Below are 12,314 nucleotides of genomic sequence, written 5' to 3'. Positions count from 1 at the left end.
TATAGCAGGAACAGATATATTTGTTTTTTGGAGGTACTGTGAGATTGTTAATGTAGCCTAATGTAGTCTCTCTGTGTGTGTGCATGCATGTGTGTCCGTGTTTATTTGTTGCACCCCTCTTACAGCATTGCATATGACCACTATGAGCCAAAGTGCATTGTTGATCTAACAGCTGATTGCCCCCCCAACGCTCCCTCTCTGCTAAGTCTATTTATGGCAGATTCTCCATGAGAGCTCAGCATACAGGCCCATACATGGTTTCTGCAGTGTGAGGTTACCTCTCCTGTGAGTGTGTGCGCATGCGCGTGTGTTTGCGTGTGGTTCTTTTGCACAGACACTTTCCCCTCGCTCTTCTCTGTCAGTCTGATCTGTCACTCAGGGTGTGCATAACAAGGTCTACATGGTTAGAGAAAAAACTACTGTTTTGATTGGTGGAACATTCAGGATGTCTTCACTCTTGACTGAGAATCTTCGGAAGCCTCCTCTGGAATAGTTTTAAAGGGTCACCTGGAATACGCTTTCCTTTTCAGACTTTCATTTTATTCTATCTTGCTCTTTCTGTTTGTTCAACACCCTCCCTATTTTTCTTCCTCATTTCTCTCTTTTTTATCCTCTGTTTCCTGCTCTTTCTTGTGTGTTTCTTTTTCTCATCTTTGGAACGGATGAACCTTTATTTTTTCTTGAGGAGGAGACGAGGACCTCTGTCACTCATTCATCCTCAATATCCATTAAGTTGAGTTTTTATGCAAGAAGAAACCAATCTGAACAACAAAGACAGCAGAGCAATTCTCTGGAGTCTTGGATATAGCACACTTCTACACTGTGGCCATCTGTGTGTGTTCACACCTGTAACAGGTGTATGCGTGGACGAAGTGGAGACGTCTGCACACATGTGAGTACTTTATGTCATTTTCACCTGGTGCTTCTCCATTCAGTTCTGACATCCTTGATGAACTGCTTAACCCCAGAGGGAGGGGGTGTACAGTGTGCAGTAATTGAAAATGTGTTGCATGTTCACAGAAAATGAGCCAAAGTCAAGGAATTTCATGTAGAAATTTGTTTCACCTTTCTGATAGTAAACACAAGGGTCCCACAGACCTGAACACCACACAGAGGTTAAAATGTACCATCTGTGGTACACTAAGCAGAATGTTGGCAAGCTTAACTATATTTTTCTTACATGTGATGCTCTCATCTGTAGACACTCATACTTAATGTCCAAGGAGATGGAGTGGATCATGATTCATTGTGTGTAGATAGAGCACAGATGCAGGATTCTGTGGAAAGGATGATGGTGCTGTTTCTGCTGGCAGGACTTTTGTGTTTATGTATTGGCATGTTCTTGGAAGAAGATTCTGTTGTACTAGAATGCTGAAGTCCATGTGAAGTTTCTCTCTGGTTAACAGTGTTGTGGCAATAAACCAATCCATTCCATTTTCATTTGGATTAGCGTTAACTATCTGTTTTTTTTCTTGTCTCCTTGTCTCTGGTGTTGTTCAGGTTGTTCAGTTCAGTAAAATAGTTTTGGTGGAGAAAGAAAAGGTTTAGAATAGAAGCTGGGCCTTTAAACATGGTACACATGCTGGTATGTCATAGTTGATCACAGATATACATGATGTTAAAGTTTGCTATATGAATTGGAAGTGAATATGAATACATGGTGAATGTGAGAAATGCATATTTTCTGTTATGAATTGATTCAAACTGCTTCTGAATCAAATCACTGCAGTGGCACAGCAAATGACAACCAGGGATTTGTTTACAGATGGTTTGAATTCATGTTTAGGTTTTATATTTATTACCATAGGTCCTCATGAAGACATAAAAACTAACGTGTGTGTCCATGTATGTGTTCAGGCATGTGTACCAGGAGCTCAGAGTGTGATTTAGCAGCTGTTGCTTTTTGCAGCACCTGCCATCTCTGTCAAAATAAACAGAAAGGCACACTGTCTATGCTTGACCCTTCTTCTTCACATGCACATACTTCAAGCCATGTGCTTAGACACTAAACACATTCCAAAACAGTGCTCACACACAAACAACTGGTACATTGGTACAAATCTATGAACAGTGGCATTAGGAAGTGTCATATAATGTGTGTATCCAGATTATAGGTATATTGCATGGGTTCAGTTTAGATATCACATATAATTCATAATTTTGGTTCTGGTGTCAACCAGAGTGAAGTGTATTCTGCTGGATGGTATGGTTGCAGTGGTTCCAGGTAGTGGTTGCAGTGCATCTGAATCTGTAGCGGTGAAGACTGGTAATGTGCCAGTGAAGTGGCGGGTGACTTGGTGGCATATCTCAGGGAATGATGGCCTGACTATGACCTTCTGAGCTCAGCTGTCTGATATAGCCAGACTGATTAACCTAGCAAGGCATTAGACAACCAGAGGGACAACCAAAGTGTTGATCAGCTTGGTGTTGGTCTTTATGTGAAACAAAAATGGTTTGAATAAAAACAAAAAAAATATTTCATATAAAAGATTCAAACAAAAGTTTTTTTTTTTCCAGTCTGCATTTATTTCTCATATGAAATGTGAAAGTCTTGAACAGTTTTATTATAATAGTAATAGTAATAAAATAAACACTAGGACATTTCAGTTCAAGTTTAGTGTAGAGATCTATTTGGGAGGTCAGCATATTATAACATGTTATGATGCATATTGGAGAAGTGGAGAGAAGAAAACTCTGGTTATGGTTTGATTATATCATATCATGGATCATGTCTTAGTTATCACACTTCTGATATCATGCACAACACTTTGAACAAACTTTCTATGCAGCCTAGTGCTCGGCCGTACATACAGTGTCAAGGAAAATTATGTGAACCCTTTTGAACTTCATGTTTTTCTGCATAAACTTAAAATGCAATCTTCAATTCAAGGGCATTGACAAATATAATGTGCCTAAAATAATAACGCAAAAAAATTTATCTTCCATGTTTCTATTTTGAACAACTATAAACAACAATACTTATATTTCTCACATAGCCCAAAATCACATACAGTTTTTTTAAATAAAAAATAAAATAATTGTGTAGTAAAATGTATCTGTGCATGTTTGAAAGAACTGGACATGGTCCACAGTGAAATGACCATTATACTATATGTGTGTTTTAACTGTTATGAAATACTTGGTTAAAAATATGTGTTTTAAGCCTGGACTTTACAGGACTTTAAGTATTTTACAGCATTTACCGGATTACCTTGCACAGAAATTATGGTCGTCAGCCTTTCTGGAGATGGCGAGGTGAGCGATACACTGAGGTCAGTATGGTCCCCAGGTTTTGCTTTGGTGGACGAGGTGCAACAGTCTGGTCACCAGTCAGATTTGGATATTGTACATGGCTCAGTCACTGCACTTTCTTACCTTCATCATATAACCCATCATCATCCCCCAGCACACCCCAACTTTCTGTTCATGAATGATAATGCTTCACGATATCGTGGCAGAATTGTCACAGCTTGACTTCAGGAAGTTGGAGTGCCTCATATGGTATGGCCATCAATGTCCCCTGACCTGAACCCCATTGAGCACGTCTGGGACCAGTTGAAGCTGAGACTGAAGGATCGTACCCCACCCCCACATAACCTGGCCGAACTGCGTGTAGCACTTATGGAAGAGTGGAATGCATTGCCTCAGAACAACATGATGAGGCTAGCGAGGAACATGAGACATCGCTGTAAAGCTGCCATTGCAGAAAATGGTGGAAACGCCCGTTACTAACATTGTCAATTAGTGGGCTGTCTTTGTGGTAATAAATATTAAACTAATGAAAATGATGTTTCTTCTCATACATTATTAGTAATAAATAAAAGGGAACTTTTACTTATTTCATTAAAATTCAGAGCAAATAGGAAAAGCACTCATGTAAATAACAATATCCATAATTAGGATTAGTGTAGTTCTCCGTTTTTGATCAATCAATTTCTTCTCCATGTCTACTTGTGTGTCATCTGCATAATGGTGGCAGTTGATACTATGTTTCTGAAATATGTTTCTGAGTGAAAGCATATATAGAGAGAATAGTATTGGTCCTAGTATTGATCCTTGGCATACTCCATATTTTCCCAAGCATTCACCATTTATTTTAACAAAAAATGATCAACCTGAATGAATTAAACCATTGAAGTGCTCAGCCTCTGATTCCCACAAGGTTTTCCATCCTCTTTAGTAGTGATGGGAATTCCTGGGAATTCATCTTCCCCTCAAATATTGCAAGCTGATCCGGCAAAGCAGTCCCAAACCATTATGTTTCCTCCACCATGCAGTGCTCTTATGCCATATGTATTGCTGTGTGTTCTTCCCAAATAGTTTAATCTTAATCTCATCAAACCACAATACATTTTGCCAATACCGCAGCAATATTGTTTTTAGTAAGCAGGATAGACAGTTTAACACATAACTGTAATGCCACGGTGGATGAAGGAGGCACATGTGCACAACAAGTTTTTAATAAACAAAAAGAAATAATGCACGTTGGCCAGAAAACAGAGGAACGTAGCACACAAAGACTGACGGGAGTGAGGAAAAACAACAGAGGATCCAATCAAACAATTGCAATTGACACATAAAAAAATTACAGTGATTTGGTTGCACCTGGTGGGCCAGGGGTATGATAGCAAGTTTAACCACAAGACTCTCTTGTCAATCCTGAAGAGGCTTGGAATTCAGGGCTCAGCATGGCAGTGGTTTACTTCCTACCTTGATGAGCAATCTTACCAAGTGACTTGGAAAGGATCCACCTCTACCTCACGTAGACTCTCCACTGGGGTCCCTCAAGGCTCGGTGCTAGGTCCTCTCCTTTACTCCCTTTACATGAGATCACTTGGTGAGGTCATTTCCTCACATGGATTATTCTACCACTGCTATGCTGACGACACACAACTCATCTTCTCTTTCCCTCCCTCTGATCTACATGCTGCTTCCAAAATCTCTGCATGTCCGCAACGTTGGCGTAACAATAGACAACCAACTCTCCTTCTCACATCAGCAAGCTTTCCCGCTCATGTAGATTCCTTCTCTACAATATCAGACGAATCCGCCCTTATCTGTCAACCCAGGCCACCCAAATACTGGTTCAGTCCTTAGTAATCTCAAGACTGGACTACTGTAACTCCCTTCTAGCCGGTCTACCACTATGTAGCATCTGACCTCTACAACTCATACAAAATGCAGCAGCACGACTAATCTTCAACCTTCCCAAATTCTCCCACACCACCCCTCTGCTACGTTCCCTCAGGTTCAAAATACTGATGCTGGCCTACAAAGCCAAACATGGAGTAGCACCATCCTACCTCACAGCCCTTATTACACCTCGCACTGCACCTCATTTACTCCGAGCCTCAAGTACTGCTTGCCTGGTCCCTCCATCTCTGAAGGTAAAAGGAAAACATTCATCTAGACTCTTCTCCGTCTTGGCCCCTCGGTGGTGGAATGAACTTCCCCTCGAGGTCAGAACAGCTCAGTCACTGAGCACTTTCAAACGACAGCTCAAGACCTTCCTCTTTAGAGAATATTTAGATTAACTTGTAACTTTTCTTATTGTCAAACTTGTGTACAGAATCTACAACCAAGTGAATAAAAAGATTGTATTCATAGTTGGGGTCCTAGTGAACCGGAATTGACCTCTTCATCGATGATAAACTTGAAAGCACGTTGTAAGTTGCTCTGGATAAGGGCGTCTGCCAAATGCCGTAAATGTAAATGTTAACGTTATGTGTTTCGGTGCATGTGTCATGGTTGTGGGCTGGCAGGGCCGTCAGGCAGACCCTGAGTGGCCCTCGCCCAAAGGTCATTTTAGGAGTCAGTGTGACTCAAGTGTCAGGTGCGTGTGTTCCCCAGGATAAGTGAGCCTTTCCGTTTTCTGTTTAAAAGCTGAGGACACTGAATCTTTTCACTTAGAACTACTGTTTCATTAATTTAATTTTAGCAAGTTTAAACAAACTTTTTTTTCTTGGTTTGGTAATATTGGTTATGGTATATTTGCACTGATGTTAAAATCCCAGAACACTGAGATAAGGTCTTCAGAGACCTTTGAGGGGAATTTTTCTCCCTCTCCAATCTCCATATAAGAGCAGACTATCTTATAATGGCTCACGGAGTGTGTCTCTGTGTCTGTTTCTGCAGAGACATGCCACGGTTTCTGATGAGAACCAGAAGAGGGTGGAAAATGTAAAAAGAAAATGAGAGATTTTCTTACTCTAGATCAGCAATCTGCGACCTTGTTAGCACTGTTTAGCAGTTACAGTTTCCAGTTTCTGTGGATTGGCCATCTGCATGCATAATAATATATATTTTTAAAATACAGTTCAGTTTGTTTTTGCATAATACTTTACTTTACTTTAATGTTTTGTGCCATTTTTACTTGAATACAACTGTGTTGGATTAAATGTTGGATTACATAGTTGTGAACATTATAATTAATGTTAAAATAGATCATAATGGGTTTTGTACCTGCAAATCATGGCCTGGAGGGTTTAAGGTTTAGGTTTAAAAACTTTATTGTCATTGCACAATCATACAATCAAAAGTACAACAAATACCCCCTGGTGCAATAAATAAATAAATAAAAATCTGTACAACAATGAGTTAGAGTACTGGTGTGACTTGTAGTATAATGTAATGTAGTAGCAGGAGAGCAGATGCAGTATGTATTTTTGCAGTTGTGTTTGAGTTATCGAGTGCTGTTGCCTGGTTGTAAAAACTGTCCTTCGTTCTATTTGTTCTCGACCTCAGCACCCCGACTCTCCTGCCAGGAAAAAATCCATGTCCTAGGTGTGTGCAGTCTGGGTACTGGTGGAACCAATCCCAGAAGATTGTTCTGATCAAGGAAGATTTCACACACCTTGTGCTTCCAATTCAAATACACACATATTTTAATCCATCAGAATAAAAGGAAAAACCTTTTTTGGTCCCAGCAGGCAATTACCACATATGTTTTGTTATTAATTAAAACTGAGTATTATTCACATTTAATAACACAGCACCACATTCACCTCTAAAATTGGGTGCTCAAGGAACACGATGATCAGACATACTGCATCTCATAACCTAAACAAATTCCACACTCCTCAGCTTCACTGCAAGCCTCACCAAATAAAGGCAGGAACCGAGCAGCACTACTCCTGCAAAGGGGCACATCCAGATTCCGCACAATTTTCTTTTTTATGAGAAATTTCTTCAGGTCCACAGCCATGTAACAGGATGAATAAGTTATGTCAATTATGTTTACACTTTACCTTGCAACAGGTTGAGGGGAGTAGTAACTTTATGTTGGTGTGAAAGAACTGGCAACAAGAGCCGTTTGACTTGATGTGTGTGTGTGATGTGGGGTCTCACTGTCAGTGATGAAAGATGTGTTGACCAATCAAAGATTTGTGTGTGTCTAATTCATCCACCCAGAATTTTTTTTTAAAGGTAAAGATCACAACGCATACTGCCTGATTTTTCAAAAGCTCTGTCCAAGTCATCACTGTCTGCCTCAGCTATAAAAAACATTTTAGTTTTTTTTATATATTTTACAGCTAGTTGCTTTAAATACATTTGCTTTATAGGCTGGGGCAGACTGACACGTTCCCTCACAGTGTGGATTTGTGGGTAGTAAAGGACATGTAGGCTAACAGAAACACTGAGGTTTATTTTAGATTCAAGATTTAAGTGGCCCCTTTGAAAGGAGTTTGTGCCAGAGTGGTAACAGATGAGCCCAGGCCTCATGTAGTGTAACTTATGGAGGATCTCACCTTGAACCTGGTGCTTTCTCAGCATGACATTTTGCAGACATTGTTTTACACATTGTCTCGTTAAATTAAACACACAAGAGATGATGGCAGTCGGAAAATTGCATGAATTGCATGTTGCTTCAGTGTAAGCTTGAGGCTTAATGAAGTATGTGTGTGTGTGTGTGTGTGTGTGTATGTGTATGTAGCATGCATAAGCTCTTGGCTTAAAAGAAGTATTTGTATACTTCAGACTGTATATGTTTAATAGGAGTAAGCTGTGGCCTAAGTTAGCAACTTTAAGTAAGGTTTGTGCGGTGAGGGACCTCTGTGGTTGGATTGGGGGAAGCTTCTGACAGTCCTTTGATGTGGAACATTACCATCCTGACTCTGTTATCCATCAGCTGCTTGTTGGCTTGGCGTCTGGTTACCGGAGGAAAGTGTCAACATCCTGTAAGGTTGCTAAGGAACAGCATCGATTGCAATTTCTTAACATTTCCACGTTTCTAAGTCAATTCATAAATTCAGTGAATAAGCAAGCATAATTTAGAATTATGGTCTGTAGAATATCATTAAAATACTGCTGGTTGTGAGTACTAATACAGAGATAGACAAACAGTAAAAAGTTTTAATACACCTACTCTTGTTTTTTTTACATTAAAGAACAAAACTGAGGACACAGGACTATGAAGTAAATAGCTAACAAGGCAAAGGTTTAAAAGTTGAGGCTCCAAAGCAGGGAGCTTTTGCTGCAATGGCTGGATTTCACACTTTTATTTTCTCTCTTCTTAGTTAGACGACAGGGATGGTTTTCCAACAAACCATGCCGAGAGCCACAGATATTAGCACTGTACATAATGGAAGTTGCAGTCACAGGACATAGTGTGATGTTCATAAAATGTTCCTCATATGATGTTCCTCAGCTCGTCTCCACTGAAAGTGATCTGTCGTCCATGCGACTTGCGGAACATATTTAGGAGAGTAAACAAACAGGGCAGCTGACAGTCGTCTGGTCTGGTGTGCAGAGAGTCTGTGTTATTCTGGTGCTGCATTAAAGAGAACTGTAAGACGCACAGCAAAGGATGAAAACATGACAGAGGGAGGGAGAGAGTGAGAAAGAAAAGCAAAAAAGAAAAAGACGGAGAGCATGCATAATGCCACTGCAGGGTAAACACAACATGGCCCCTCCCCCAGCCAGCATCCTATCCAATCAAATCATATGTTTCCTTTTTGGGCTTCTGTGTGTGTGTGTGTGTGTGTGTGTGTGTGTGAGAGAGAGAGAGGGAGAGAGAGTATGTGAAAGAACTTACACTCCAGTACTGTGACCTGCTGGCTGGTGTAGTCACGGGTAATTTTGTATACACACCACCCATGATCTTTAACTCACAAAAATGAATAATATAAAAAAATACGAATTTCAATATAAATCTTCATCATCATTAATCCCAGATTACTGACACCATGCAAAGATTGAATGGTTTCCCATTCTTCTCAGGCGACATTGATTCCAATTTCCAATTTTGATTGTAATTTGGTTCAAATTAAACAAATATCTTTGTTTAAATCTTTACATGCAAACCAGCAAAATAAAAATTATTAAAATGAGGTGTTGCAACCATGCCTGCTGGGTGCTCCAACCAAATGACTGGGGACTGGGTGCTACCCCATAAACTTGATTGCTTACCTGGTTGCATTCACCTGTTCCTCATTTGTCGTCACTGATTACCTGAATTGTGTTTGACTTGAGGTAAGTCTGCATCATGTGTCTTGTCTTTTGCCTTCCTTGGTCTACCTTGTGAAGGCCCTCAAGCCTTTTTGTCATGTTCTCTGGTCTAGGCATTTAAGAATCATGACAAGGGACGTTTCGTAATCACTTTTATTTACAGTGAGCTAATATGTACCATAAAACAGTGGACAAATCACCAAAAGTCAGCTGGTAGGTTGAGCTGGTAGGCTTCAACTCCTCTCACAAAGTCAACCTAAACGAGACAGGACATAATATGCAAGACCATACGTCCAGGGGCGTAATTAGTGATGTAACTATTTTTGACACTTTATTTAGGTTACAAAAGAAATCGATGATATCACGCATCATTATGCCTCTCCCTCATGCCAACCATCAGTCATACATGACACAATGACCAAATTTTTTACAATGACACACAAATGGGAAAACCAAGTTTAAATGCCTATGAACCAGAAGACCGAGGTTCAAACTCCACTTACTATCATTGAGTCCCTGAGCAAGACACTTAAGCCTGAGTTGCTCCAGGGGGACTGTCCCTGTCACTACTGATTGTAAGTCACTCTGGATAAATACAAAGATACAATGGGGCAGTGGTGGCCTAGCGTGTAAGGAAGCTGAGCCGTAATCAGAAGGTTGCCGGTTTGAATTGTAAAACCGGGGAGAACAGAGTAAAAAACTCTCTCTCTCTACACACAAATGCACTGTATTCAAACCACTCCAACTTGATGGCAGAAAGAGGCATGGCACAATACAGGGAGTGCAGAACTATTAGGCAAGTTGTATTTTTGAGGAATAATTTTATTATTGAACAACAACCATGTTCTCAATGAACCCAAAAAACTCATTAATATCAAAGCTGAATGTTTTTGGAAGTAGTTTTTAGTTTGTTTTTATTTTTAGCTATTTTAGGGGGATATCTGTGTGTGCAGGTGACTATTACTGTGCATAATTATTAGGCAACTTAACAAAAAACAAATATATACCCATTTCAATTATTTATTTTTACCAGTGAAACCAATATAACATCTCCACATTCACAAATATACATTTCTGACATTCAAAAACAAAACAAAAACAAATCAGCGACCAATATAGCCACCTTTCTTTGCAAGGACACTCAAAAGCCTGCCATCCATGGATTCTGTCAGTGTTTTGATCTGTTCACCATCAACATTGCGTGCAGCAGCAACCACAGCCTTCCAGACATTGTTCAGAGAGGTGTACTGTTTTCCCTCCTTGTAAATCTCACATTTGATGATGGACCAGAGGTTCTCAATGGGGTTCAGATCAGGTGAACAACGAGGCCATGTCATTAGTTTGTCTTCTTTTATACCCTTTCTTGCCAGCCACGCTGTGGAGTACTTGGACGCGTGTGATGGAGCATTGTCCTGCATGAAAATCATGTTTTTCTTGAAGGATGCAGACTTCTTCCTGTACCACTGCTTGAAGAAGGTGTCTTCCAGAAACTGGCAGTAGGACTGGGAGTTGAGCTTGACTCCATCCTCAACCCGAAAAAGGCCCCACGAGCTCATCTTTTGAGTAGGACTGGAGCTCTCTGCCCTTTACCAATCCAGCCACGGGCCCATCCATCTGGCCCATCAAGACTCACTCTCATTTCATCAGTCCATAAAACCTTAGAAAAATCAGTCTTGAGATATTGACTTTTCTCACTTCATGGGCAGTTATTTTGCGCCTTGGTTTTTCCACACACTTCTTGCGACCCTGTTGACTATTTTGAATGAAACGCTTGATTGTTCGATGATCACGCTTCAGAAGCTTTGCAATTTTAAGAGTGCTGCATCCCTCTACAAGATATCTCACTATTTTTTACTTTTCTGAGCCTGTCAAGTCCTTCTTTTGATTCATTTTGCCAAAGGAAAGGAAGTTTCCTAATAATTATGCACACATGATATAGGGTGTTGATGTCATTAGACCACACCCCTTCTCATTACAGAGATGCACATCACCTAATATGCTTAATTGGTAGTAGGCTTTCGAGCCTATACAGCTTGGAGTAAGACAACATGCATGAAGAGGATGATGTGGACAAAATACTCATTTGCCTAATAATTCTGCACTCCCTGTAGAGGTTAAAAGGATGAGCAGTTTCTAATTTATTAACACCAGTAAATTATTATTGCCATTACATGTGAATATTGTATATAAAAAGGTACAATGTTACAGAGAAAACCAAAATGAGAGACAGGAGGAAAAGATAGAAAAAGACAGAACAGCCTGAACTAAGTTTCAGAGACATCACCTGATCCAGGAGAAAAATGGGAGGAGAGAAAAGACTCAAAAGCCAGAGAGGGCTTCTGGAGAAGACAGAGAGGGCTTCTGAAGGCGCCTTTCATGACTTCCCACTGCTCCAATTTACGTAAAATGTAGAAGTACTAAAATATTCTGTTATAATACAGACACATGATTTTAAATAAATTCTTCCCTCTGGCAGTTTAACACTTAAATACCCCAGAATCAGCTCCATAGACATCATATTCATTACAATAATTCATTCCCAGTGTCTGAGTAATGCATTAAATATGTGTAATAAGCACATGTAATGGGTCTCTAGGCATCTTTAATGGGATTAATGTGATGTGTAAGAATAAATGCAAAAGAGAAATGGAGTTTCACCAAAAATTTAACTGAACAAAATGTGTATGCTTCTAAGTATTAGTTGTTGTGAGTGTTACTAAGAGGGAGTAAAGCACTGTGAAGCTGAGGTGGTATGTGTTAAAAGTCCCCCTGCCCCCTTCCTGGCATTTAGCCAATCCCTTTCCTGCTGTTTTATCATCCAGGCTAATTTCTGCCTGTAATCTGATTACACTATTTGAGCTTCTTTA

General features: G+C 40.0%; 1 protein-coding gene across 1 annotated transcript in view; it reads left to right on the top strand.

The window, feature by feature from the left end:
- The first annotated feature begins 321 nt into the window (after window positions 1-321).
- svilb (supervillin b) overlaps window positions 322-12,314 on the top strand; it is a 47,452-nt gene continuing 35,459 nt past the window's right edge. The window contains exon 1 of the mRNA XM_028975846.1: window positions 322-892. The gene's annotated coding sequence lies outside the window, so the exon portion shown is untranslated. The remainder of the gene's footprint in view (window positions 893-12,314) is intronic.

The sequence above is a fragment of the Denticeps clupeoides genome, chromosome 4 (assembly GCF_900700375.1).
Source record: "Denticeps clupeoides chromosome 4, fDenClu1.1, whole genome shotgun sequence".
Classification (NCBI taxonomy): domain Eukaryota; kingdom Metazoa; phylum Chordata; class Actinopteri; order Clupeiformes; family Denticipitidae; genus Denticeps; species Denticeps clupeoides.
This window is presented reverse-complemented; position numbering and strand designations above follow the sequence as displayed.